Source organism: Podarcis vaucheri (assembly GCF_965113315.1).
Source record: "Podarcis vaucheri genome assembly, chromosome: 14".
NCBI lineage: Eukaryota > Metazoa > Chordata > Lepidosauria > Squamata > Lacertidae > Podarcis > Podarcis vaucheri.
In genome coordinates, this window is record NC_138752.1 from 51,153,895 (window position 1) to 51,178,167 (window position 24,273).

Consider the following 24,273-nt stretch of genomic DNA (forward strand, 5'->3'; position numbering starts at 1 on the left):
AGGATGAGAACAGAAATCGTGCGGTGGCAGCAGGAGGCCCCATTAGATAAAGTGGTACCTCAGGTTAGGAACAGTTTCAGGTTAAGAACGGACCTCCGGGACGAATTAAGTTCTTAACCAGAGGTACCACTGTATCTGACTTTTAGGAAGATATCTGAAGGCAGCCCTGTTCAGGGAAGTTTTTAATGTTTCATGTTTTATTGTGGTTTTAATATTTTGTTGGAAGCTGCCCAGAGTGGCTGGGGAAACCCGGCCAGATGGGCGGGGTATCATCATCATCATCATCTTTCATTTATTTATTTATTACATTTATATGCCACCTTTCAGCACTCTAACCACCACACCGTACTGCCTTTAGCACCAAGAGATGCATCCTCAGCCCATCAATTTTGAGGGGTGCGCTATGGTGGGGGAGCCAGAGGGGTGGCCTCTAGATACTGGCAGGTTGCAGAATGAATGTAGGCTTTCTTGACATTAAGCTGGGATGGGGCTGGTCTACCAAATTCTTTAGCTGCGATTCCTGCATTGCAGGAGGTTAGACTAGATTCGCTTCTGGGCCCCTTCCAACACAATTCTATGGTTCTGTGATCCTGTTCTCTCCGCCCCCCCGCCCCCTGCCCCCCGCAACATATATTTTCAATTTTGTGTGGCTGGTCTTACGAGATAGGAACAAGAGAATGAGCTGGGAGGCATCAATTGCAGGGAAATTCATGTTCCTCTCCCACTGTAATGCTTTTAATATTTTGCATTTCTAATAAAAAGAAGGATGTAATCAGAAGGTAATGATACCGATATTTGAAAATCGGTCGCTAGCGGGCTCAGCTCCTTTCGTCTTTTTTTTTTAATTTTAAAGAATACCTCTGTAAAGCTATACTTTGCATTTTATTACAGTATCCTTTCCCCGCCCTCATTATGTGTTCTTAAAATCCTAACTTCCAGGGCTTAAGGGCTCAGCCATTTCAAATCGCGTCAAGCTGAAATTTAGCATATAATTTCTTCCCCCGGCATTTGTTTTAATCTTCCGCATTTTATGCTGGATAGTCGAGAGCAGCAAACCTCTGTGCATTTTTTCCTGGGCTCGCTACTCTGCCTCAATGAGCCTGTTCAGCAGAGGAGATGATGATTACTTGGTGGTGGTGGTGATGATGATGAAGAAGAAGAACAGAGCTGCCCCAAACTTCTGCAAGGCACCAGGTTGACAAAGGCTGGTCTGGCTGGTGTTAGCAGAAAGCAGGGCACAGCAGCCCTGGATGCAATGCCTTCTGCTTTTAAGAGCATTTTGTATCCTCTCAGCTCAGCTTTGATATTTGTAAATAAAGCAAATATTGAGGACACCATAGTCCTCCAGCTCTTCTAAAGAAACCCAAGCCCTTCAGAGTAGCCCAATAAATCCCTTGCTGTTTGGGGTTCCTAAGGGATATATGAGAACATTGTAAAACTATTTTAGACCTTTCTTAACTCAGCTAGTATTCTACTTTATATCTGTGGTCAGACTGGTGTTGGGCTAGGACTGGGAACTTTCAGCAATCTGGAAGCTCACCACAAGATGTGGAGTGTCTTCCTGGCAGTGAAGCGTCTGCAAACTCTGGAATCTCCCCCTGCCCCTAGCCTGGTCACTGGGTCCTTCAAGACAGGAAGGACTATAATGGACTTCCTGTTGAGATGGGCCTTTGTATATACAACTGACTTTCTGACCCTGGTGTGCTTCTGTGTCCTCTTTGGACTTGCACAACTCCTGGCTTTTGATAGGGATGGATAAACCTGCCAGTTTTGGTTTTGCTCCATTTATGAAAAGCTTTCAGTGTAGAGCAGGGGTCAGCAACCTTTTTTTGGCCCATGGGCCGGTCCACGTCCCTCAGACCATGTGGTGGGCTGGACTATATTTTGAAGAAAAAAATGAACCAATTCCTATGCCCCACAAATAACCTAGAGATGCATTTGAAATAAAAGCAAACATTCTACTCATGTAAAGACACTCTGATTCCTGGACTGTCCACGGGCCGGATTGAGAAGGCGATTGGGCTGCATCCAGCCCCCGGGCCTTAGGTAGTCTACCCCTGGCATAGAGTCTTCCTGTTCAGGAAGCCAGCTAGCCAGCCATGCCCTTTGCCAGGGCATTCCATTCCACCCCTTGCCACCAACCCATCACCATCACAAACAATAGGCATTTCATGCCCACACTGAGCTATTGAGTGGCTCTCTTGCCCCAACCTTAGGCTTTCTTCCCCGTGTTTGTTGTGTTTTCTTGTATATTCATGTTTGTTGTATATTCTTCCCCTCCCCCCAAATCCCAATACCTTCTTCTCATGTGTTGATGGTGCCATTTTGACACCTGTTGAATGAGTTTGCTATTAGTATATAAGATTTGCTATTAGTATATAAGATGGCAAGCTGTTAGTTCCTCTCTTTGATTCTGTATTGCTCAATAAGTTTTGGGATGGTGGGGCATTAAGTCTTCATTTTTCGGTTGCTGTGTTGGGCATGATCCAGTCAGAAGGAAGCCCTTATTCTATGCCCCACTGATTTCAACACGTGGTTTGGGCATATCCCAAGCTTTTCCCTGTGGATTGCAACAGCACTTGAAAACCCGGAATGGACTTTTTGTGTGAGAGCAGGACGTGGGTGGTGCTGTGGGTTAAACCACAGAGCCTAGGACTTGCTGATCAGAAGGTCGGCGGTTCGAATCCCCGCGACGGGGTGAGCTCCCATTGCTCGGTCCCTGCTCCTGCAAAAGTGGCAGTTTGAAAGCATGTCAAAGTACAAGTAGATAAATAGGTACTTCTCCGGTGGGAAGGTAAACGGGGTTTCCATGTGCTGCTCTGGTTCACCAGAAGCAGCTCAGTCATGCTGGCCACATGACCCGGAAGCTGTACGCTGGCTCCCTTGGCCAGTAAAGCAAGATGAGCACTGCAACCCCAGAGTCAGTCACGACTGGACCTAATGGTCAGGGGTCCCTTTACCTTTACCCTTACTGAAAAAGAAGTCTGGATGTGCTCAGAGGTGCTCTTTTTGAACTGTATGTCTTTTGCATTCAGCTCTGGTTGGTAGATATTGGGATTGCAATAAGTACCTCCAGCAAGCGAGAAATTTGCTTATCTCTGCATTAAAGGATACAAGCTGTGTTTAGCAACTTTTTACCTTAATTCCCCCCCAAAAGGAAGTTTGGTATTCCTTAGTAGATACAAAGCAAAGAGGAAGAAGGTGCTGCCTTCTGCTTTGATATGTGTGATTTAGAAAGAGGGGAGGAAAAATATGTCCTCCGCACTCCACAAATGTTGAACATCTAGAGTAAAGTGGAGTGGGATCTTTTGGCTATTTACTTACGAAAATTCCTTGATGGATGGAGGCAGACTTGCAAAGGTCACTGAGCTGCGGACCAGAAATGACATCCCGCAGTATGTTAAACCAATGATAATAAGGCAAACCACAAACAGCAGCAGAAGATGAAGCCTCTCTTGGGGGAAGTTGGCAGTTTTTGAGCTCTTTAACTGAGGGTATTTTTGAGCAGCTGCAAGATGCCCTTTTTTTTCTTTTTTAAAAGGCGATGGCACACTTTGCTGAGTCCTATCCCCTCACTGTGAGCCTTCAGGGCAGTTTACAGCAATGCAATATTCACATCAGGTGAAACAGATTACAGGAATGAGGGCAGGTCCTAATAAATGATTTGACTCAGGTGTGAAAGAGCTGGCTCTTCAGCGTTTGAGGAAAACTAGAAGGCAAAGGTGCCAGACACACCTTTGTGGGAAGGGAATTCTGCAGTCTAGGGGCTGCCACAGAATACTATCTTTTCCTAGGCTGCTGTCTCTGAGGGTGATGGAACTAGCAAGGCCCATGCCCAACCCCAGAAGGAGGTGGTATTACAGATACCTGGCACCAGAAGATGTTGACTCTTCAGAGGGTGTACGAGGGAGACAATGACCCAACTTGGATCACATTCTACGTGAGTCTCTTTTCTCTGTCTTTCGAGTGTGGCTCCTGTTTGGCAGCAAGCAAGCTTGGTGCCATGACATCTGTGGCATTGTGAAGGGCCATCTCTAGGCATTTTGCTGCCTGTAGACTTCACCTCTCTCTCTGTTACGAACATTAGGGACACAAAAACAGCCTGCAGGATCAGGCCACGGGCCTATCTAGTCCAGCATCCTGTTCTCACAGTGGCCAACCAGATGCCTGAATCGGATGTCCACAAATTTCTCCCTTTCTGCTAACACTAGAACTCATTGATATCACTTCGTATCTATGGAACCGCCTCTCCTGGTCTGCCCCGCAGAGGACCTTGAGGTCCATGAATAGTTTAGAGGTCCCGGGCCCTAAGGAAGTCAGACTATCCTCCACCAGGGCCAGGGCCTTTTCAGTGATGGCTCTGACCTGGTGGAATGCTCTGTCCCATGAGACCAGGGCCCTGCAGGATTTTATCTCCTTCCATCAGGCCTGTAAGACAGAACTATTCCGCCTGACCTTTAATTTGAATTCAGCCTGTACTTTTATTTCCCTTCTCTTCCTTCCCCCTCCCTGTTTATGACGATCACCCGCTCTGAGACCCCACAGCTAATTCTCCCCTGACCTCCTCGCTGGCCCAAGTAGGACCAATTCAGCCAGCTAGCCCTGGGGATTATCTAATTGATTTTTGATTTTTATTGTTCATGTTTTTATACTGTATTTCATGCTTTTATAATTCAGTGTTTTAAAGTGGTTTAAATTTGTTGTTAGCCGCTCTGAGCCTGGTTTTTGTACCAGGAAGGGCGGGGTATAAATAAAAATTGATGATGATGCTGCTCAATATGGGGAGATTCATGATAGAGAACAAGATGCAACTTTTTTGCGCAGCGCATAACTATGGAACTCGCACCTCCAGGAGGCATTGATGGTCAAAAACCCAGATGTCTTTAAAAGAGGATTAAGCAAATTCATGGAGGAGAATTTGCTATTGAGGCTAGCAGCCATGATGGCTAAGGTCTGCCTCCACAGTTGGAGACAGCAATGTTTCTGAATACGGGTTGTAAGAAACCACACGAGGGGAGATTACTCTTGTACTCAGGTCCTGTTTCAGGTTTTCCACTGGCTACTGGGAGAACAGGATGCTGGGCTTGATGGGCTACTGGTCTAATCCAGCAGCAACGTCTTATAGTCTTAGGACTCACCCAGCACAATCACATGCACTTTCAATGGGGATGATGCCTGAACACTTGTACCGTTACATCTCAAAGAACATCAAGAGGATTTCCCCGCACAGAACAATAACTTCCTGGGGGAAGGACTTATTAGCCGCAAACAATTCCAAAAGCGTTTGAAGGGGAGCGGAGGCACCAGGTTCGTGATGAGAAATACAATCTTCTGAGTCATGTTATTTGGGGGGTGGGGAGAGGGAGAACGATCTCAGTTAAGTTGTTTATTCATTCTCTGCTTGGGTAATAAGTTAAGACAATGAGGAGGCCTGGAGAGATCCGTCGGCAGTGGAATGGATCCCACAGGAACCAGATACAATATTGCTTTTGGATGGGGAGTTGCTCCTCCACCCGGATGTGGAGTCTGCAATTAAGCAGCGAATCAGTAAGCAGAAGTTTCTCTCCTTCTCTTTCTCTGCCTTTAAATGAAACTTATTAACTGATGGTGTAAGGGTGTGTGTGTGTGTGCCTTAAGGCAATCATACTACCTTCTCCTCCGAACCAGCTCAGTTGTACAGTTTCCCCTGCTAGCCACCATTTTATTTCCTCCATTTATTTCTGAGGCCAAACATTTGAGAATGCAACCGCTTCTTGCTTTTCCCAAACCAAGTTGTAAACAGTGTCAATATACAGAGAGGCAGTGAGCTCAGCTAGAAAGGGAGAAGTGTATACATGCTCCATACACCCAAATAGTGCAGTCTTTCCCTATCCTGGGGCTCTTCAGTTCCGGCTCCTGTCATCACCAGCTAGCATGCCCAATGGTCAGGGATGATGGGTGTTGGAGTTTGACAACATCTGGAATGCTCTGGGTTGGGATACGGTGAGACAGAGGATTCAAAGGGGGATCTTGCAGCAGGGATGAGACTTTTCTCAGGCCAAGGGCCACATTCCATTCTGAGTAACTGTCCGGGGGCCAGATACCAGTGGTGGGGCAGGCAAAGAATGTAAAATTTGCCTCTGGACAGCAGGCTAGTTTCTACACATGCCCACATTCCCCTCTCTGTCCTAGGAAGCAAGGGGCAGCATCAGAGTTCAAGGATATATTCCAGGCAGGCAAAAACACTCAAGGGAGGTCTGAACCAGGGCTAGAAGGCAGTGTAACTTAGAGAGGGGGTGAGCAGATAGAGTTGGGGGGCACATCCAGCCCCTGTGGGTTTGAGCCCTGCCTTAGACCAACCTTGCAAGGTATGAGCCCCACTTTGCAGGTGGGTCGGGCAGTGCTTCCCAGTCAGGGCTGCGAGTTCGAGTTTTAGATTGGCCAGCTTGAAATAAAACCAGAGAATCACAGAATTGTAGTTTTGGGAGGAACCCTGACGGTCATCCAGCTCAACCCCTTGTAAAGCAGGAATCTCAACACGTGGCCCCCCATCCAATTTGAAACCAGACCGGACCCTGCTTAGCTTTGCAAATGTGGTGGCAGTTTTATTGCTGCATCGCTATTGCTCCACTTCTTTGTTTTCATGTGATAAATGGGCAGAGCCATGGTAGCTCCAGCCCCCTGCTCAGTCCATGGCAGAGGCGAAGTCTTTGGAGCTTCAAGGCCCGGTCTCTATCCACAGCCCCTCTCAAAAGCTTCTGCTGTGTCTGCCGATACAGCCAGCCGGAGCTCATTGATAGCTGAAGATGAAGATAAAGGATGCGGAGCAGAAGGAGCGCTCAGGAAGGCGTCGCAGGAAAAATGCAAACTAATCAGTGGAGGCAGCCACCGTAATAAGGCACTAAACATGGAAAATTACGGTAGATTTGTTTCCTCTGCTTCTCATTGTAGGCATTAGGCACAAAGTCGTCAATAGACTATTCAGTGCAGCGAATGCAATGCTGTGGGCTGTCAGCTGCACTGCCGTCAAGGAAGGGACCAGAATTAGGAATGCGAGTGAGGGAGAGGATGGCAAATGGTCCTCCGAGAATCTGCGAGAGAGGAGATGACCTCAGCAGGTGCTGAGGCGCAGCGCATGGAAATGAGTGCCGCGCTGAATGCGTTCGCTATTTGGTTCTTGGTGCAGAAGTCGTTGGTGCAGAAGGCTACGGAAGAGTTAAAACAAAAGAAAACTTCCTTCCTTTTGGTCTTTTGAAGGCTGTTTTGTGTTTGTTTTTACCTGTAGGCTAGCTGGTAAGGTAAAGCGTACAGGGACCCCTGACCATTAGGTCCAGTCGTGTCCGACTCTGGGGTTGTGGCGCTCATCTCTATAGGCCGAGGGAGCCGGCGTACAGCTTCTGGGTCATGTGGCCAGCATGACTAAGCCGCTTCTGGCTAACTAGAGCAGCGCACGGAAACACTGTTTACCTTCCCGCCAGAGCGGTACCTATTTATCTACTTGCACTTGACGTGCTTTTGAACTGCTAGGTGGGCAGGAACAGGCACCGAGCAACAGGAGCTCACCCTGTCACGGGGATTCAAACCGCCAACCTTCTGATCGGCAAGTCCTAGGCTCTGTGGTTTAACCCACAGCGCCACCCGCGTCCCAGGCTTGCGGGTACTTTTCTGCAATTCCCCCACCTGCTTGTATTTATGAGAGCCCAGCCAGTCAGGGATGGTGTTGTCAACCCACCTTACCAACTGGATTTAGATAAGAAGGGTGGACACAGAATCCAGTTCTTCTCCTGCTAAAGCTCTTGGAGGGTATAAGTTGTCCCAGGAAATCAGGGTCGCAATAACTGCTCAAGGAAAATGTTGTGCATTCAGAGAAATCAGCACCAGCTTGCAAAATATTTGACACAGCCCTTCTCTGCTCCAGCAGTGCAACCAGGTTTTATATGTGCTGTCATAGCTCTGCCCTTGCTCCTAGTACAAGTGTTTCAGACTCCTCAGAGCCTCAGTTTCCCTGTTGGACAAATACAACTGTCTCCCAGCCCAGCAAACAGTCACCAGCTGCCTTAAAACTGAGGCTGATTGGCTTTCCTTATTTGATTCTTCTTTTACACTATAGCATTTCACATCCATCCTTAGATAGGCACCTCTTGGCTATACAGCTGGAAGCTGGTGGTTCCTGAATGAAAGGCAGGGTAGAAAGGGTCTCTCAGGGTGGGAGACTGGGGGAGGAAATAGGAGCTGGGAGGGTCTACCTTTCTGTGTATGGATAAAGGATATGATATTACCATAAATGTGAGGAAACGCCTTTGTATACAGTGGTACCTCAGTTTAAGAACAGTCCTGTTTACGAACAATTCGGTTTACAAACTCCGCAAAACCGGAAGTAGCGTCCCGGTTTGTGAACTTTACCGTGGTCTAAGAACGGAAGCTGAATGGTGGAAGGGCAGCAGCGGCGGGTGCCCTCATTAGGGAAAGCACGCCTCAGTTTAAGAACGGTTTCGGTTTAAGAACGGACTTCCAGAACAGATTAAGTTCATAAACCGAGGCACCGCTGTCTATTCTTTTTCTTTTCTGTCTCTCTATCCTTGATTTTTCTTATTTTGGTTCTTCATTATTCTTTGTCTTTTGATTGGTTTGACATTTATTGTATTTTATGTTGAAAACTTTCAATAAAAATTAACCAATCACAGCCTTGGACATACTCCTCTTCAAGTTCTCTTCATTGTTGCTTCTTTGGAGCCACATAAACCCTGCTGCTAGTTTTAGATCAGGCATCTCCAAACTCGGCCCTCCAGTTGTCTTGGGACTACAACTTCCATCATCCCTAGCTAACAGGACCAGTGGTCGGGGATGATGGGAATTGTAGCCCCAAAACATCTGGAGGGCCGAGTTTGGGGGTGCCTGTTTTAGATCACCCACCCATCATAAAGGTGATTACTTACTTGGTCTTTTGAAATTGCAGGGTCTCCATACTGCTTTATTCCATCAGCCTGAGTTGTGTCTTGCCACATGTCCTGCATACGTCCATTTGAACTTTGCGACCTTTTCTACTACATCTATAAATCAACCCCATCTCCAGATCTGGGCCATTTTGGTTCCTCTTCAGCACATGTATATGTGTGAGTGGGTTTTTCCCCTCTAGTTAAAACTCTTTTTCTCTGTTCTTTGGCACAGGACTTCCAGCCGTGACCGGTGTCTAAATCCTTTGGTGGCACCAGAATGTCAGAACATCCCTGCAAGTCAACAAGACGTTCCACAACGCTGCTTGCTCTGCGAGGAAGGATGAAGCTCCAGGTACACATTACTAATTGCCTTCAAATGCAAGCAAGGAGTCCTTGCAGAGGAAAGAGGTTTCAGTATGGCAACGTTTTGTCAAAGGTTCAGCTTATTGTGGCATGAACTGACATATGGCCAGTGGTATAGTGAGGGGGGGGAGAGCATAGCACCAGGATTTTCTCTGAGCAGGAGCAATGGTGCCGTCTCCAAGACAACGGAGGGATTCTCCTTCCTCTGACAAGTGAATGAGGTGATAACAAGGCTTTCAAGTTTACTTGTGACGGATTAGTGTAGAGGAATATAATTGAGCAGAGGTTGGACCCTTATTTATTTTCCACGGGGTTCCTTGTCCACACTAGCAACATTTCTTTGTGAGGTGTTCTTTTTTCCATTTCTAGTTAAAAGTGAAAGGTTGCATTTCAGCTCATTGCAAATCTTTTGCTATTGTCCGATGCGCTTTAGAAGTTGAACCTGTGCTGTTGGAAGGAACTTCAACGGAGCTTGCTCCCAGCAGCCCCAGGCATAGGATGCAGCCTTGCTGATCCTAAGAAACTGGGCATTATGATGTATATTGCTGACTTTGCACTCTGTCTATCTACCACTGTGCATGAGCTTCAAGTTTCACCTTCTGTCTGAATCTTTATTAGTCAGGTTTCTCGTTGGGCCATTTTGGGGGGTCCAAAATGGAGAGCCAGTGTGGTGTAGTGGTTAAGAGCAGTAGTCTTGTAATCTGGGGAACCGGGTTCGCGTCTCTGCTCCTCCACATGCAGCTGCTGGGTGACCTTGGGCCAGTCACACTTCTCTGAAGTCTCTCAGCCCCACTCACCTCACAGAGTGTTTGGGAAGGGAAGGGAGGAAGGGAAAGGAGAATGTTAGCCACTTTGAGACTCCTTAGGGTAGTGATAAAGCGGGATATCAAATCTAGTCCAAACTCTTATAGGGCGGCACTCAACCTGAATATCCTATATAGAAGCAAATGATGGGCGCCATCAAGAATGGACTTTGCTGTAACTTTGCATAGCCCTACCCAGTTTTCTTTGGAGCTCCATACTAGATTCCTTTCCTTAGTCCTGCTAAGAGTGCTGGCCGCAGGTATAGAGAGGTGCCAGCAGACAGGTTGAGCAGTTCATCTATGATCAAGACTTCTCATTTCTGCAAAACCACCAGGATGAGGGTCACACTGTCACTGTGCACGTAGAATACACGGTGTCCACAAACTCTCAGGATCGCCATTGGTGACAGACATCTACCGTAATACTTTGCATGGGGTAGGAAGAGATAGAGGAGTGTTGCTCTTTTAAACACAATATCCAACTGGTATGCTCAGCGATGATGAATCAAGCCAGCTACTATATGTATATGGCACCATCTTGGCTTCTGTCTCTTGGTCACATTAGCATGTGACAGAGTGTTGGCTACCTGTTTTTACATACATGTAGAAAGAGATAGGTATGCCTTGGAACTGATTTCCAAGCCAGCTACTTTTGTATATAGCACCATCCTTGGTTCTTTCTCTTGGTCACATAGGAGTGTGATGGAACGTTGGGAACCAGTTTCCACACATGGGAAGAGAGATGTGCCTCATCTCTGATTTCCAGACACAAATTAATAATAATAATATAATAATTTATTATTTATACCCTGCCCATCTGGCTGGGTTTCCCCAGCCACTCTGGGCGGCTTCCAACAAAATATTAAAATATTGAATATAAGTTGACAAGCAGGACTGTAAGTTCCTAAACCTTCAAGCTGTAGTTTTATAATAAACTTCCAAATTGCCCAATGAAACGTCTAATGAAGCAAATTACTGCACTGTTGCATGCTATTCCCCAACTTCAGTTTACTTAAGAATGAAGGGGCTGTGAAAGAGCTACCTTCTCGCTGGGGAGTACTTTGGGGTAGATTATACTTATAAATTGGATTAATGTTCCTATCTCCTGTATTATCATAATTTTTCCTTGCTGGTTTTGCTAATTGCCTGAGATATTTGTCTTTCAACAAGTCTTTGCATGCCCATTTCCTCCTTGCTATAATCTCGTGGCAAACTAATAAAGCCCGGGGTTGTGATGTTTCCATGGCAACGGCCCGTGATGTCACCAACAGGGGATTACTGCTTTCCCTGAGGATCAAGGCCCAGGTAAAGGGGCTGGGAGGCCACAATGCTGATTGCCAATCCGTAATCTTTTAATAAAGCAACAACAGCAGCATAGAAGGACCCTGGCGATTCCTTTAAAAAGGATGCGCAAAGAAAATTAAGTTTAAACTTTGCATATGTTTCTACATGTCGGTGTTTCCCCCCCGAAAAGATGGATTTGAAGAATACTCTAGTAGGGTGTTCCTTGTGACAGGAAGCAAAATTGTTACTCTGCTTTGGTCAAAGTTGCTATCCCAGGGCAGGTTCACACCAAAGCAAATCCAACACACATTTAAAATACATGGATCCACCCACTACTGGGGTATGATTCATGAAGAACTCAAAAAAAATGTTAAAAACATCTTTACAAAAGAAACCAGAGGCATATTTATTAGGCTTATTGGGAAAAGACATACCACAGAAAAAGAAAGGAATTTTCTTATATGCTAGAGCAAGCCGCCAGGATAGTATATGCCAGCAAATGGAAGAGCGAACTAATACCCACAAAAGAAGACTGGCTATACTAACTAAGTCAATTTATAGAAATGGCAAGGCTAACTGCATACTTAAGAAGACAGACAAACCAAAAACTCAGTCTAGAATGGCAATGTTTTGAAGAATACATGGACGAACACTGTTCAAGAACAAATAGGCGGATATGCTTAGGTTAAAGGAGTAAAGTAGAAAATATTAATTAGGAATGTCATGTTGTTGTTGTTGTTGTTGTTGATGATGATGTTTAGTCGTTTACTTGTTTAGTCATGTCTGACTCTTCGTGACCCCATGGACCAGAGCACGCCAGGCACTCCTGTCTTCCACTGCCTCCCACAGTTTGGTCAAACTCACGCTGGTAGCTTTGAGAACACTGTCCAACCATCTCATCCTCTGTCAACCCCTTCTCCTTGTGCCCTCAATCTTTCCCAACAACAGGGTCTTTTCCATGGAGTCTTCTCTTCTCATGAGGTGGCCAAAGTATTGGAGCCTCAGCTTCAGGATCTGTCCTTCCAGTGAGCACTCAGGGCTGATTTCCTTAAGAATGGATAGGTTTGATCTTCTTGCAGTCCATGGGACTCTCAAGAGTCTCCTCCAGCACCATAATTCATAAGCATCAATTCTTTGTGATCAGCCTTCTTTATGGTCCAGCTCTCAATTCCCTACATCACTACTGGGAAAACCATAGCTTTAACTATACGGACCTTTGTTGGCAAGGTGATGTCTCTGCTTTTTAAGATGCTGAGGAATGTCATAATGAGATCAAAATTTGAAATTTAAAAATTGCAATGATAGTATCGAATCTATAAGATAAGGAAGTCGAGATGTTGTGGAGGGGGGGTCAAAGGGTGTGGTGGTAGGAAGATATGGGGGTGGGAAGGATTTATGTGTATGTAAATAGTAGCCTTATTTTTTTATGTGCATTTCTTTTGCTTTTTCTGTATTACTAAAATTTAATAAAAAATAAAAAATAAAATAAAATACATGGTTCCACCCAAAGAGTCCTGGGAACCATAGTTTAAGGATGCTGGGAATTTGTCAGGAAGGAACAGCAGTTTCTGGGGATTTTGAGGGGACGTTGTTTGTACTGGATGTGCTTTAGATGTCTGGCGCGAGTCTGCTTTCAAATTCTCCTCTGAAAATTCTCGACTTCGCTGGGGCTGATGAGAATTGCACATCTGAAAGGGGGCACAGGTTAACTAGCCGTTTGCCACAGAACACCCAATGAATATTTTCTATCTAGCATTTGACATCTGATGATGAGCGAAATCACGGTTGCATATTTGATCACTGACATGCAGTGGCATTTTGTATCGTTTACTCGTTGGCATATAATAATATTGGACAGGGTCTGATAGTTGCCCATCTGTCTACAGCAAATATTTAAGAGGTTTCAATTTTCAGGTCAAAACTGTTGATTTCAGAGCGGTAGAAATTTCTCTTAAAAATAACTAGATGCTACAAATAACCCCCCTTTTCTTCAACGCTGTTCAGCACCATTGCCTTCCTGGCTATTGCTCCTTTATTTACATTTTTTTTTCTGATTGAATTGTTATTTCACTGCGCTCTTTTGATATTGTATCTCTATCCCAGTAGTTGCACTGAGATCCCCTAATGGAAGAAAAGCAGGGGAAACAACGTTAAAATAAATGCAACCAATGTTTCTCCTTTTCTTCCTGATTGTGAATTAGTCTCCTGGGCTCTTCCACCCAGACAGGGATCACATGGTGAACAGGATGATGTCACAGTGCTACGCCTGACATCACTGTATCACAAGACCCAAGTAGGCAAAATGGTGAAGAATCAGATTTGGTGACTTGAAGTCCCAAAGAGCAATGGTGAGCAAGGTGGAGTGATGGCAATTTAAAGGCATAAATGAGCATTTCCCCCCAAGAACTTAGAAAACCCCTAAAATGTAAGGAATTCATGGAAGGGCAGTGTTGTATTTGACAACATGAGATTTCATGCTCATCACAATAACCAAAAGATGCCAACAGGTCTAAGGATTTCAATTTCTCATTTCCAAGTAAAATTTCAGCTCCCTCCGTTTGAATTTCAGATTTGAGATTTTTACACATAAAACTTCAGCGGTGGTGGTGTTTGCAGCCCATTCTTGCCTAGGATTGCACTGGAAATCTATTCTACCATAGCATTCTGTTGCATGAATAGATCCCAACCTGGCTTAAATGCCAAACATATGCATTTTATGATTGCATTTTTTAAAAATTGACTATGTCATATTGTGCACAAGTTACTCTGCTTCTGCAAGGTGTTACGCAAGGCACTGAAGCTCATTTCCACACCACTGGAAATTAATCTCACCAGATGTCATCTATATACAAATACCCTCAGTTATAAGGTCTAGAACAGGCACCCCCAACCCTGGCCCTCCAGATGTTTAGGGACTACAACTCCCATCATCCCTAGCTAACAGGACCAGTGGTCAGGGACAATGGGAAATGTAGTCTCAAAACATCTGGAGGGCTGAGGTTGGGGGTGCCTGGTCTAGAAACTTGATTTTATTTTTGCCAATGAAATGTGAGAGTCTCACCTGAACTGTGCATGTGATGTGCTGTACACCTTGCAGCATAGATATGCCCCTGGTTTTACTCCCTTCCTTACCTTTTTATGGAATGCGTCTACAAAATACGTCCAAGTCTTTTGAAACTCTAGATTCAAGGTGATTCTTTTCTTGCCTGTTGCCTTAGACATGATAGTTGGTTTGCTTTTTAAAATACGGATCCTGAACCAATCTATCTATCCCCAGTCAGCATGAAAATAACATTAGAACACTTCTTCATTTCACACTTCAAAACAAATCAGGAGTGAAAGGATACAATCTAGTGACCAAGTAACACAAATTAAGTGAGACATCCAAAATGACAGAATCCCAGACGTACGAGGTGGGAGCCGACACAGTGGATATTTATGTAATTCTTTTAGCCGGCAATGCAGAGAGGTTGGCAAGTTGCGGGCATCAATCTGTTTTATTTTATATTCTAGAGGTAGAAGTAAAAATGATATTTCAAGTGCCTGTATGCTCTCCGAAGAACAACAGGCGGGGAGGGGAGGATATTGCCAGGAAACACAGCATATTTTCTCACCCCTTTTGCTCCTGTTGTCTAAGGCGACTTCAACAGAGAGAAATCCTCAAAAGATCCAGTGGCAGGCTTGGGGGGAAATGGAGCTGAAGCAACAAGACCCCTTCCCCCTCCCCCCAGAAAAAAAACATTAGGGCATTTTGACAAGTGCCTTCAATATTTCATGCGCTGTGCAAAGCTAGTGGCTGGAAGTTCTTCAGGCTTTTGCGGGCGCCGATGCCCTTTTGTTGAAAGAGGAGCTCTCTTGTGTATACACAGGACAGAAATTAAGCAAATGATATTTGAGCTGCACGCTGTCAGCAAACGGTCTCGGTGGGCGCCGAGAGCTGAAAGGGAATCCTCTTTCAGCAAAAACCCTGCAGCCGCAAAGACAGCTGAGCATTTCCCATGCCCTGTTTCACTCGGAGTCAATGACTCTGCTTTGAACTAGGAGGGCGTGAGGTGCTGCCACCACATTTGGGATACCATGTACCGTTCTGGCTGCCTCTCCTCGAAAAGGATAGCATAGGGTTGGAAGAGGCAGAGAACAGAGGACAACCAGTGCCGGATTTACGTATAAGCTAAACAAGCTATAGCTTAGGGCCCCTCTCTTTTGGGGAGCCCCCCCCAAAAAAAAATTAAAGGGGGGAAAACCTGGGTGTACTTCGATAAAATACATATTTTGTTATGTGAAAATGGCTTTAGATAGCTATTAGCAGTGGCATAGCGTGGGTTGTCAGCACCCGGGGCAAGGCAAGTAATTTGCACCCCCTAACCCATGGGGGTAGGGGGCGCAGGTAGGGGCAGAGAGCTGCGAGTGCGAGCGCCCCCCCAGATGTTGCGCCCGGTGCGCCCGCCCCCCCCTGCACCCCCCACGCTACGCCACTGCCTATTAGGTCCATAAATTACCATATACCACATGGGTAGGCAAACTAAGGGACATGGGCGGTGCTGTGGTCTAAGCCACAGAGCCTAGGGCTTGCCAGTAAGAAGGTCGGTGATTTGAATCCCCCAATGGGGTGAGCTCCCGTTGCTCGGTCCCTGCTCCTGCCAACCTAGCAGTTTGAAAGCACAACAAAGTGCAAGTAGATAAATAGGTACTGCTCCGGCAGGAAGGTAAACGGCGTTTCCGTGTGGTGCTCTGGTGCTTTGGTTCGCCAGAAGCAGCTTCGTCATGCTGGCCACATGACCCGGAAGTTGTACACTGGCTCCCTTGGCCGTAAAGTGAGATGAGTGCCGCAACCCCCAGAGTCATTCGCGACTGGACTTAACTGTCAGGGGTCCTTTGCCTTTTAGGCAAACTAAGGCCCGGGGGCTGGGGCCGGCCCAATCGCCTTTTAAATCCAGCCCGCGGACGGTCCAGGAATCAGCCTGTTTTTACATGAGTAGAATGTGTGCTGTGATTTAAAATGCATCACTGGTTATTTGTGGGGCATAGGAATTCGTTCCTTTTTAATTTTTTCCAAAATGTAGTCCGGCCCCCCACAAGGTCTGAGGGACAGTGGACTGGCCCCCTGCTGAAAAAGTTTGCTCACCCCTACATATATTAAACACAAAAAAGCGACAATTTGTTGTTGACAAAGGACAGCTGGATACATAAAGCCCCCCCCCTACCTTCGGTAGCTCAGGGCCTCATCAACCCTAAATCTGGCCCTGAGGGCAACCAAAGAGGGCGGAGTGATTCCTGTGGAGGAAAGGTTGGCCACATTTGGCGCTTTCTCCTTTAGAGAAAAGGCAAAGAAGAGGGAAACGTGATAGAGGTTTATGAAATTAAGGATGGCATAGAGAAAGCGGAGAGGGGAAAGTTTTTTTCTCCCGCTCTCAAAACACTAGAACTGTTAGAACATCCAGTGAAGCTTAATGCGGGAAGTTCAGGACAGAGAAAGGGAAACATTTCTTTCTTTTTTAAAAGCTTTTTATTAGCAATTTCAACATAACAAAATATCAAAAACATATCATATTCATTATTTCCCCCCTTTTCCCCCACCTCCCCATCAAACCCTCCCTCCCCCCCGAAACTTCCATCAGCTCCTCTCTGATTTCTCAACACATGTTATTCTCTGCATATTATAAAATTGTATAAATCCTTTTATTATCTATCTACCATGTTATCAATCAATAAATTTGTGTATGTTTATTCAAAACCTGCCAAGGAGTCCAATTCATTTTGTTGTCTTTTTAAGTAATTTGTAAAAAGTTCCCATTCTTCTTTAAAGTCACAGTTGTCCTTATATCGCAGTTTGTATGTCAGTTTAGCCAATTCTGCATAGCTCATCCATTTCTCTTTCCACTGTTCCTTTGTCAGGGTTTCCTCATTCTTCCATCCTTGTGCTATCAAGACTCTTGCTGCTGTTGTAGCATACAGGAATAAATCCTTTGTTTTCCTTCTTCATACAGTAAAAAGTTAAACTGTGGAGTTTGCTTCTGGTGGCAGTGATGCTCTCCAACCTAGATAGCTTTAAAAGAGGATTGGACCAAATTGTGAAGCATAAGGCTACTCATGGCTACTAGCCATGATGAAGCCTATGCTCTGCCTACATGATCCAATAATAATAATATAATAATTTATTATTTGTACCCCGCCCATCTTGCTGGGTTTCCCCAGCCACTCTGGGCAGTTTCCAGCAAAGATTGAAAATACAATAATGTCACACATCAAAAACTTCCCTGAACAGGGCTGCCTTCAGATGTCTTCTGAATGTGAGGTAGTTGTTTATCTCTTTGATATCTGATGGGAGGGTGTTCCACAGGGTGGGGGCCACCACCGAGAAGGCCCTCTGCCTGGTTTCCTGTAGCTTTGCTTCTCGCAATGAGGGAACCGCCAGAAGGCCCTCGGAGCTGGACCTCAGTGTCTGGGCTGAACGATGGGGGTGGAGACGCTCCTTCAGGTCTACTGGGCCGAGGCCGTTTAGGGCTTTAAAGGTCAACACCAACACTTTGAATTGTGCTCGGAAATGTAATGGGAGCCAATGTAGGTCTTCCAAGGCGGTGATTGCCTCTCAACGCCTATTGCTGGAAACCACAGGCGAGGAGAGGGCTCTTGTGGCCAGGTCCTGCTTGGGGACTTGCCATTATGGCAACTGGTCAGCCACTGTGAGAACAGGATGCTGCACTAGATGGTCATTGGCCTGATCCAGCATGTTCTTCTTATGTGCTTAAGTGCGCCCGCTACGTGCAATGATCTGTGAGACTTAGAATCATAGAATCATAGAATCATAGAATCCTAGAGTTGGAAGAGACCACAAGGGCCATCAAGTCCAACCCCCTGCCAAGCAGGAAACACCATCAGAGCACTCCTGACATATGGTTGTCAAGCCTCTGCTTCAAGACCTCCAAAGGAGGAGACTCCACCACACTCCTTGGCAGCAAATTCCACTGTCGAACAGCTCTTACTGTCAGGAAGTTCTTCCTAATGTTTAGGTGGAATCTTCTTTCTTGTAGTTTGGATCCATTGCTCCGTGTCCGCTTCTCTGGAGCAGTAGAAAACAACCTTTCTCCCTCCTCTATGTGACATCCTTTTATATATTTGAACATGGCTATCATATCACCCCTTAACCTCCTCTTCTCCAGGCTAAACATGCCCAGCTCCCTTAGCCGTTCCTCATAAGGCATCGTTTCCAGGCCTTTGACCATTTTGGTTGCCCTCCTCTGGACACGTTCCAGTTTGTCAGTGTCCTTCTTGAATTGTGGTGCCCAGAACTGGACACAGTACTCCAGGTGTGGTCTGACCAGAGCAGAATACAGTGGCACTATTACTTCCCTTGATCTAGATGCTATACTCCTATTGATGCAGCCCAGAATTGCATTGGCTTTTTTAGCTGCCGCGTCACACTGTTGGCTCATGTCAAGTTTGTGGTCAACCAAGACTCCTAGATCCTTTTCACATGTACTGCTCTCAAGCCAGGTGTCCCCCATCTTGTATTTGTGCCGCTCATTTTTTTTGCCCAAGTGCAATACTTTACATTTCTCCCTGTTAAAATTCATCTTGTTTATTTTTGCCCAGTTCTCTAATCTGTCAAGGTCGTTTTGAAGTGTGATCCTGTCCTCTGGGGTGTTAGCCACCCCTCCCAGTTTGGTGTCATCTGCAAATTTGATCAGGATGCCCTTGAGTCCATCATCCAAGTCGTTGATAAAGATGTTGAATAAGACCGGGCCCAAGACAGAACCCTGTGGCACCCCACTAGTCACTCTTTTCCATGATGATGAGGAACCATTGATGAGCACCCTTTGGGTTCGGTCAGCCAGCCAGTTACAAATCCACTGAGTGGTAGCATAGTCAAGACCGCATTTTACCAGCTTCTTTACAAGAATATCATGGGGCACCTTGTCAAATGCCTTGCTGAAATCAAGGTAGGCTACATCCACTGCGTTCCCTTCATCTACCAGGCTTGTAATTCTGTCAAAAAACGAGATCAGGTTAGTCTGACATGACTTATTTTTCAGAAATCCATGCTGACTATTGGTGATCACAGCATTCCTTTCTAGGTGCTCACAGACTGTTTGCTTAATGATCTGTTCCAGAATCTTCCCTGGTATTGATGTCAGACTGACTGGGCGGTAATTATTTGGGTCTTCTCTTTTCCCCTTTTTGAAAATAGGGACAACATTTGCCCTCCTCCAGTCTGCCGGGACTTCGCCTGTTCTCCAGGAATTCTCAAAGATGACTGCCAGTGGTTCTGAGATCACATCTGCCAGTTCTTTTAATACTCTTGGATGCAGTTCATCTGGCCCTGGAGACTTGAATACATCTAAACTAGCCAAATATTCTTGTACTATCTCCTTAGTTATTCTGGGCTGTGTTTCCTTTGCTGAATCATTTGCTCCAAATTCTTCAGGTCGGGCATTGTTTTCTTTATTGGAGAAGACTGAGGCAAAGAAGGCATTGAGTAGTTCAGCCCTTTCTGTGTCCCCTGTTTGCATTTCACCATCTTCTCCTCTGAGTGACCCCATTGTTTCTTTGTTCTTCCTTTTGCTACGAACATACCCATAAAAGCCTTTTTTGTTGCTTTTAACCTCTCTAGCAAGCCTGAGTTCATTCTGTGCTTTAGCTTTTCTGACTTTGTGTCTACACGTGCTGGCTATTTGTTTGAATTCTTCTTTGGTGGTTTCCCCCCTTTTCCATTTTTTGTACACATCCTTTTTTAATCTTAATTCAGTTAAAAGTTCTTTAGATAGCCACCCTGGCTTCTTTAGGCACCTTCCATGTTTCCGTCTCATTGGTATTGCCTGACGTTGTGCTTTTAGTATCTCCCTCTTAACAAACTCCCAGCCATCATGAACTCCCTTTCCTTTTAGTATTGTTGTCCATGGGATCTCACCCAGCACTTCCCTAAGTTTTATGAAGTCGGCTTTCTTAAAGTCAAGAAATTGAGTCCTAGTATGCTTGGCTACTCCTTTCCGCTGTATAGTAAACTTCAGAAGAGCATGATCACTCGCGCCTAATGATCCTTCCACTTCTACCCCACTAACCAGGTCATCAACATTGGTTAAGCCCAGATCTAAAATGGCTGTTCCTCTTGTTGCTTCTCCCACTTTCTGGACAATGAAGTTGTCTGCAAGGCCAGTGAGGAATCTGTTTGACCTTATGCTCTTGGCTGAGTTTGACGTCCAACAAATATCTGGGTAATTGAAGTCCCCCATTACTACTATCTCCCTTCCTTTTGCATGCTTGGCCATCTGTTCCAGGAAGGCATCATCTATGTCCTCCGTTTGGCTTGGGGATCTATAGTAAACTCCCACAATGAGGTCTCTGTTATTCTTCTCTCCCTTAATTTTGACCCAAATGCTCTCACTTTGGCTTTGAGGATCTAAATCTTGGATCTCTTCACAGGTATACACATCCCTGACATATAACGCCACTCCTCCTCCTTTCTTGTCTGGTCTGTTTCTCTGAAATAGATTGTATCCCCCCATTATTACATTCCAATCGTGGGACTTATCCCACCAGGTTTCAGTGATGCCTATTATGTCATATTTAGTTTGCTGTACCAAGAGCTCAAGCTCATCTTGTTTATTTCCCATGCTTTGCGCATTAGTGTACAGACATTGAAGTCCATTAATCATTCCCCCGTGTCTCTTATTTAAGGATTTTTTCCTCCCACCACTAGGTCCGCGTGCTGTTTGCTCCATTTGGTCTATGACATTTGGATGATCATCTTCATTAATTGATAGACTCCTACCTTCAGGAGCACTGTCTCCCTCCCCCACATTAGTCAGTTTAAAGCCCTCCTGATGAGGTTTCTGAGATTTTTTGCAAAAACATTTCTCCCAACCGTTGTGAGATGCAGCCCATCACTTGCCAGAAGTCCATCTTCAAGAAACTGCAGTCCGTGATCTAAGAATCCAAACCGTTCCTGTTTACACCATTTGCGAAGCCAGCTGTTCACTTCCACTATTTCCCCCTCTCTCCCTGGGCCACGTCGTTCAACTGGGAGGACAGATGAGATGACAATTTGTGCATTTAGTTGCTTCAATTTCCTGCCGAGAGCCTCGTAGTCTCTTTTGATCTTCTGGAGGCTATTGCTTGCAGTGTCGTTGGTTCCCACATGAACCAAGAGGAAGGGGTATTTGTCAGTGGGTTTTATGATTCCTTGCAGTCGTTCAGTTACATCTTGGATCTTAGCCCCGGGGAGACAGCACACTTCCCGAGACATCTTGTCAGGCCCACAGATCACTGCTTCTGTTCCCCTCAGTAGGGAATCCCCTATCACCACTACACGCCTCCTCTTGGGTTTGGTCGGGGTTCTTCCGTGAGCTGTCCGTTCCAAGGTCGCCTGCACATTCCCTGAGGACTGACTTTGCTGCTCGTCTTCATATACCTGATCGACTGTAATGAGGGAGAGATCCTCAAATGGAGTCTGCTCTTCGTCTTCCATGCTAGGGGAGAGGTCCTCAAAGCGATTGTGTATTTCTAAGCAATCAGAGTGAACCCTGGGCCTCCTACTTCTTTGAGTCATGTTTCTCCATATATCTGGCTCCTGTGTTGGTGAACTAGACTCCTTCTCAGGGGAGTCCCCTGTCTCCTCCTTGGTGGAGACGGTGTGCTCTGTTGCTTCCAGGAAGAGCTCCAGCTCTCTAATTCTTTGGAGCGTAGCTACACGTTCCTCCAGTTGCTGGACTTTGTCTTTTAAGAGGGCAATCAACATGCAATTGCTGCAGGTAAAGCTGCCTGCAACCTTTGGCAAGATGGCAAACATTGCGCAGGAATCGCAGGCGACTGCAGCTGTTCCCTCCCCTTCCATCTTGAGATCGTGTCGTTGGGGTTGGCTACAGAGGTCCTCCATCATAAAAAGCTTGAAGACAGGACAAATAACTTCCCTCACACAAAAAAACACCTAGATCTCCCTCAACAAACGTTTGAGACTAGCTCCCCTAAATCTAAAAGATGGGTGGCTCCTCCCACAGCTAATCCCCTGCCTCAACAGAAACCCTGCCCCCTCTGACCTTTACACAGGGAAAACAGCTAATCAGCCTTCAAGAAACACACAGACACAAGAAAACCCTTTTTGCTCCTTCTTCAACTGATGCCCTACAAACTCAGACTTGGAGAATGCCAATTTTTATCTTCTGACGTTGTGTTTCTAAACTGAAAGCAGATCTTATGTATGTTTGTTTTTTAATAAATATTTATTAAAGTTTTCACAATATTACAAAATGAAAAAGGAAAAAGGAAAAAATACAAAATAAAAAGCAGTTAAAAACAATTCCAACTTTTTGTCGCTTACCTTTCATTTATTTGTTTCCCATACCTCCTCATACCTCCCTTTTTTGTATTCCAGTTCAGTTTATTAGTTCAGCAATTCCTTTCCCTCATTATTTTATCCTAATCTTTAATCTAGATATATTGTAGCATTAAATTTTTACCTGTTAAAAATCCAATTTTTTTCCATATTCTTTTATACCATTACAGCTAGAAACCACTTAACCTCAATCCGACATCATTCTAACATTCATTAATTTTGCAATATTTCTGTAAATAGTCTTTAAATTTCTTCTAATCTTCTTTCACCATCTCTTCCCCCTGGTCTCGAATTCTACCAGTCATTTCTGCCAATTCCATGTAGTCAATCACTTTCATCTGCCATTCTTCCAAGGTGGGTAGATCTTGTGTTTTCCAATACTTTGCGATGAGTATTATTGCTGCTGCTGTAGCATTCATGAAAAAAGTTCTATCCTTCTTTTGCACCAATTGGCCAACAATGCCCAAGAGAAAGGCCTCTGGTTTCTGAAAGCAGATCTTATGCCACCAGAAGGTAGGGCTTTATTCTCTGAGGGAGCATTTCCTCCAACTGCTAGGTAAAGTTACCCCCAAATGGCTTCTGCTGGCTTTTTAAAAAACTTACCTAGTGCACCACCAAAAATAAGTTTTTTACAGTGGTACCTCTGGTTGTGAACGGGATCCGTTCCGGAGGCCCATTCGCAACATGAAAAGAGTGCAACCTGCAGCGGTGTGTCTGCGCACGTGTGGGTTGCGATTCGCCACTTCTGTGCATGCGTGTGATGTCATTTTGTGCCTCTGCGCATGCGCAAGAGGCGGAACCCGAAAGTAACCCTTTCCGGTACTTCCGGGTCACCGCAGGATGTAACCTGAAAGAATGTAACATGAAGCGGATGTAACATGAGGTATGACTGTATCTCTGTTTATATTAGCTAGATAGAGCAATGGTCTGACTTATGCAAAGGCAGATTTCTATGTTCCTGCTGTCTAAGTGCAGAACAGCCTGGTCAAGTTATTCAATATCAAAGGCCAGTGTGAGGATTTATCGTAACAAGTCAACGCGTAACGAGTCTTCCCCACTAAAATTTATTAATGGGTGCTTAGATGGTGGGCAAAGGGACATGGGAGCTCTAGGTTGAATAGAAAAACAATTTATCATCAAAGAAAGGCCAATCTGTTTTGTACCGAGGGTAAGGCTAGACTAGATTGTTAAGCCATATAAGTGATGAATGAGAGATGTAAAACTCCATGGCTAAAGCAGAAAAGTTCAATGGGTAAATAGCACTGTGGAGTGGATCAGCAATAAATGTTGAGCTTTTACAAAGCAGTATGCAGGTTGGTGGGTGTTCAATATGAGCTCCTGGTTCAGCAAAATGCTCTTTGACCTGGTTTTGAGGTCTGCCATGGGTCACAGTTGGACCACACCATTCACGGAAGGAGGTCTTACTCGGGGGGCCCATATTTATAGATGGTCTCATCAGCACAACCTTCACTGTTGTGGTGCTTCCATTCTAGAGCTGGCTCTCTGGAGAAGATCACCAAACTGTTCCACTTTACATCTTGTAGGAGGTGACTTAAAGCTTTCCATTGTGTGTGTGTGT

General features: G+C 45.3%; 1 protein-coding gene across 5 annotated transcripts in view; it reads left to right on the top strand.

Annotated features, from left to right (window-relative positions):
• The window catches only part of ELFN1 (extracellular leucine rich repeat and fibronectin type III domain containing 1), a 253,548-nt gene that overhangs the window by 65,246 nt on the left and 164,029 nt on the right, over positions 1–24,273 (top strand). For 4 of the 5 annotated variants that reach the window (XM_082199717.1, XM_082199715.1, XM_082199718.1 and 1 more), the window contains exon 2: positions 9,148–9,267. The gene's annotated coding sequence lies outside the window, so the exon portion shown is untranslated. Of the gene's footprint in view, positions 1–3,794; positions 3,941–9,147; positions 9,268–24,273 lie in introns of all 5 variants that reach the window. The other variant, XM_082199719.1, reaches the window with a different exon arrangement.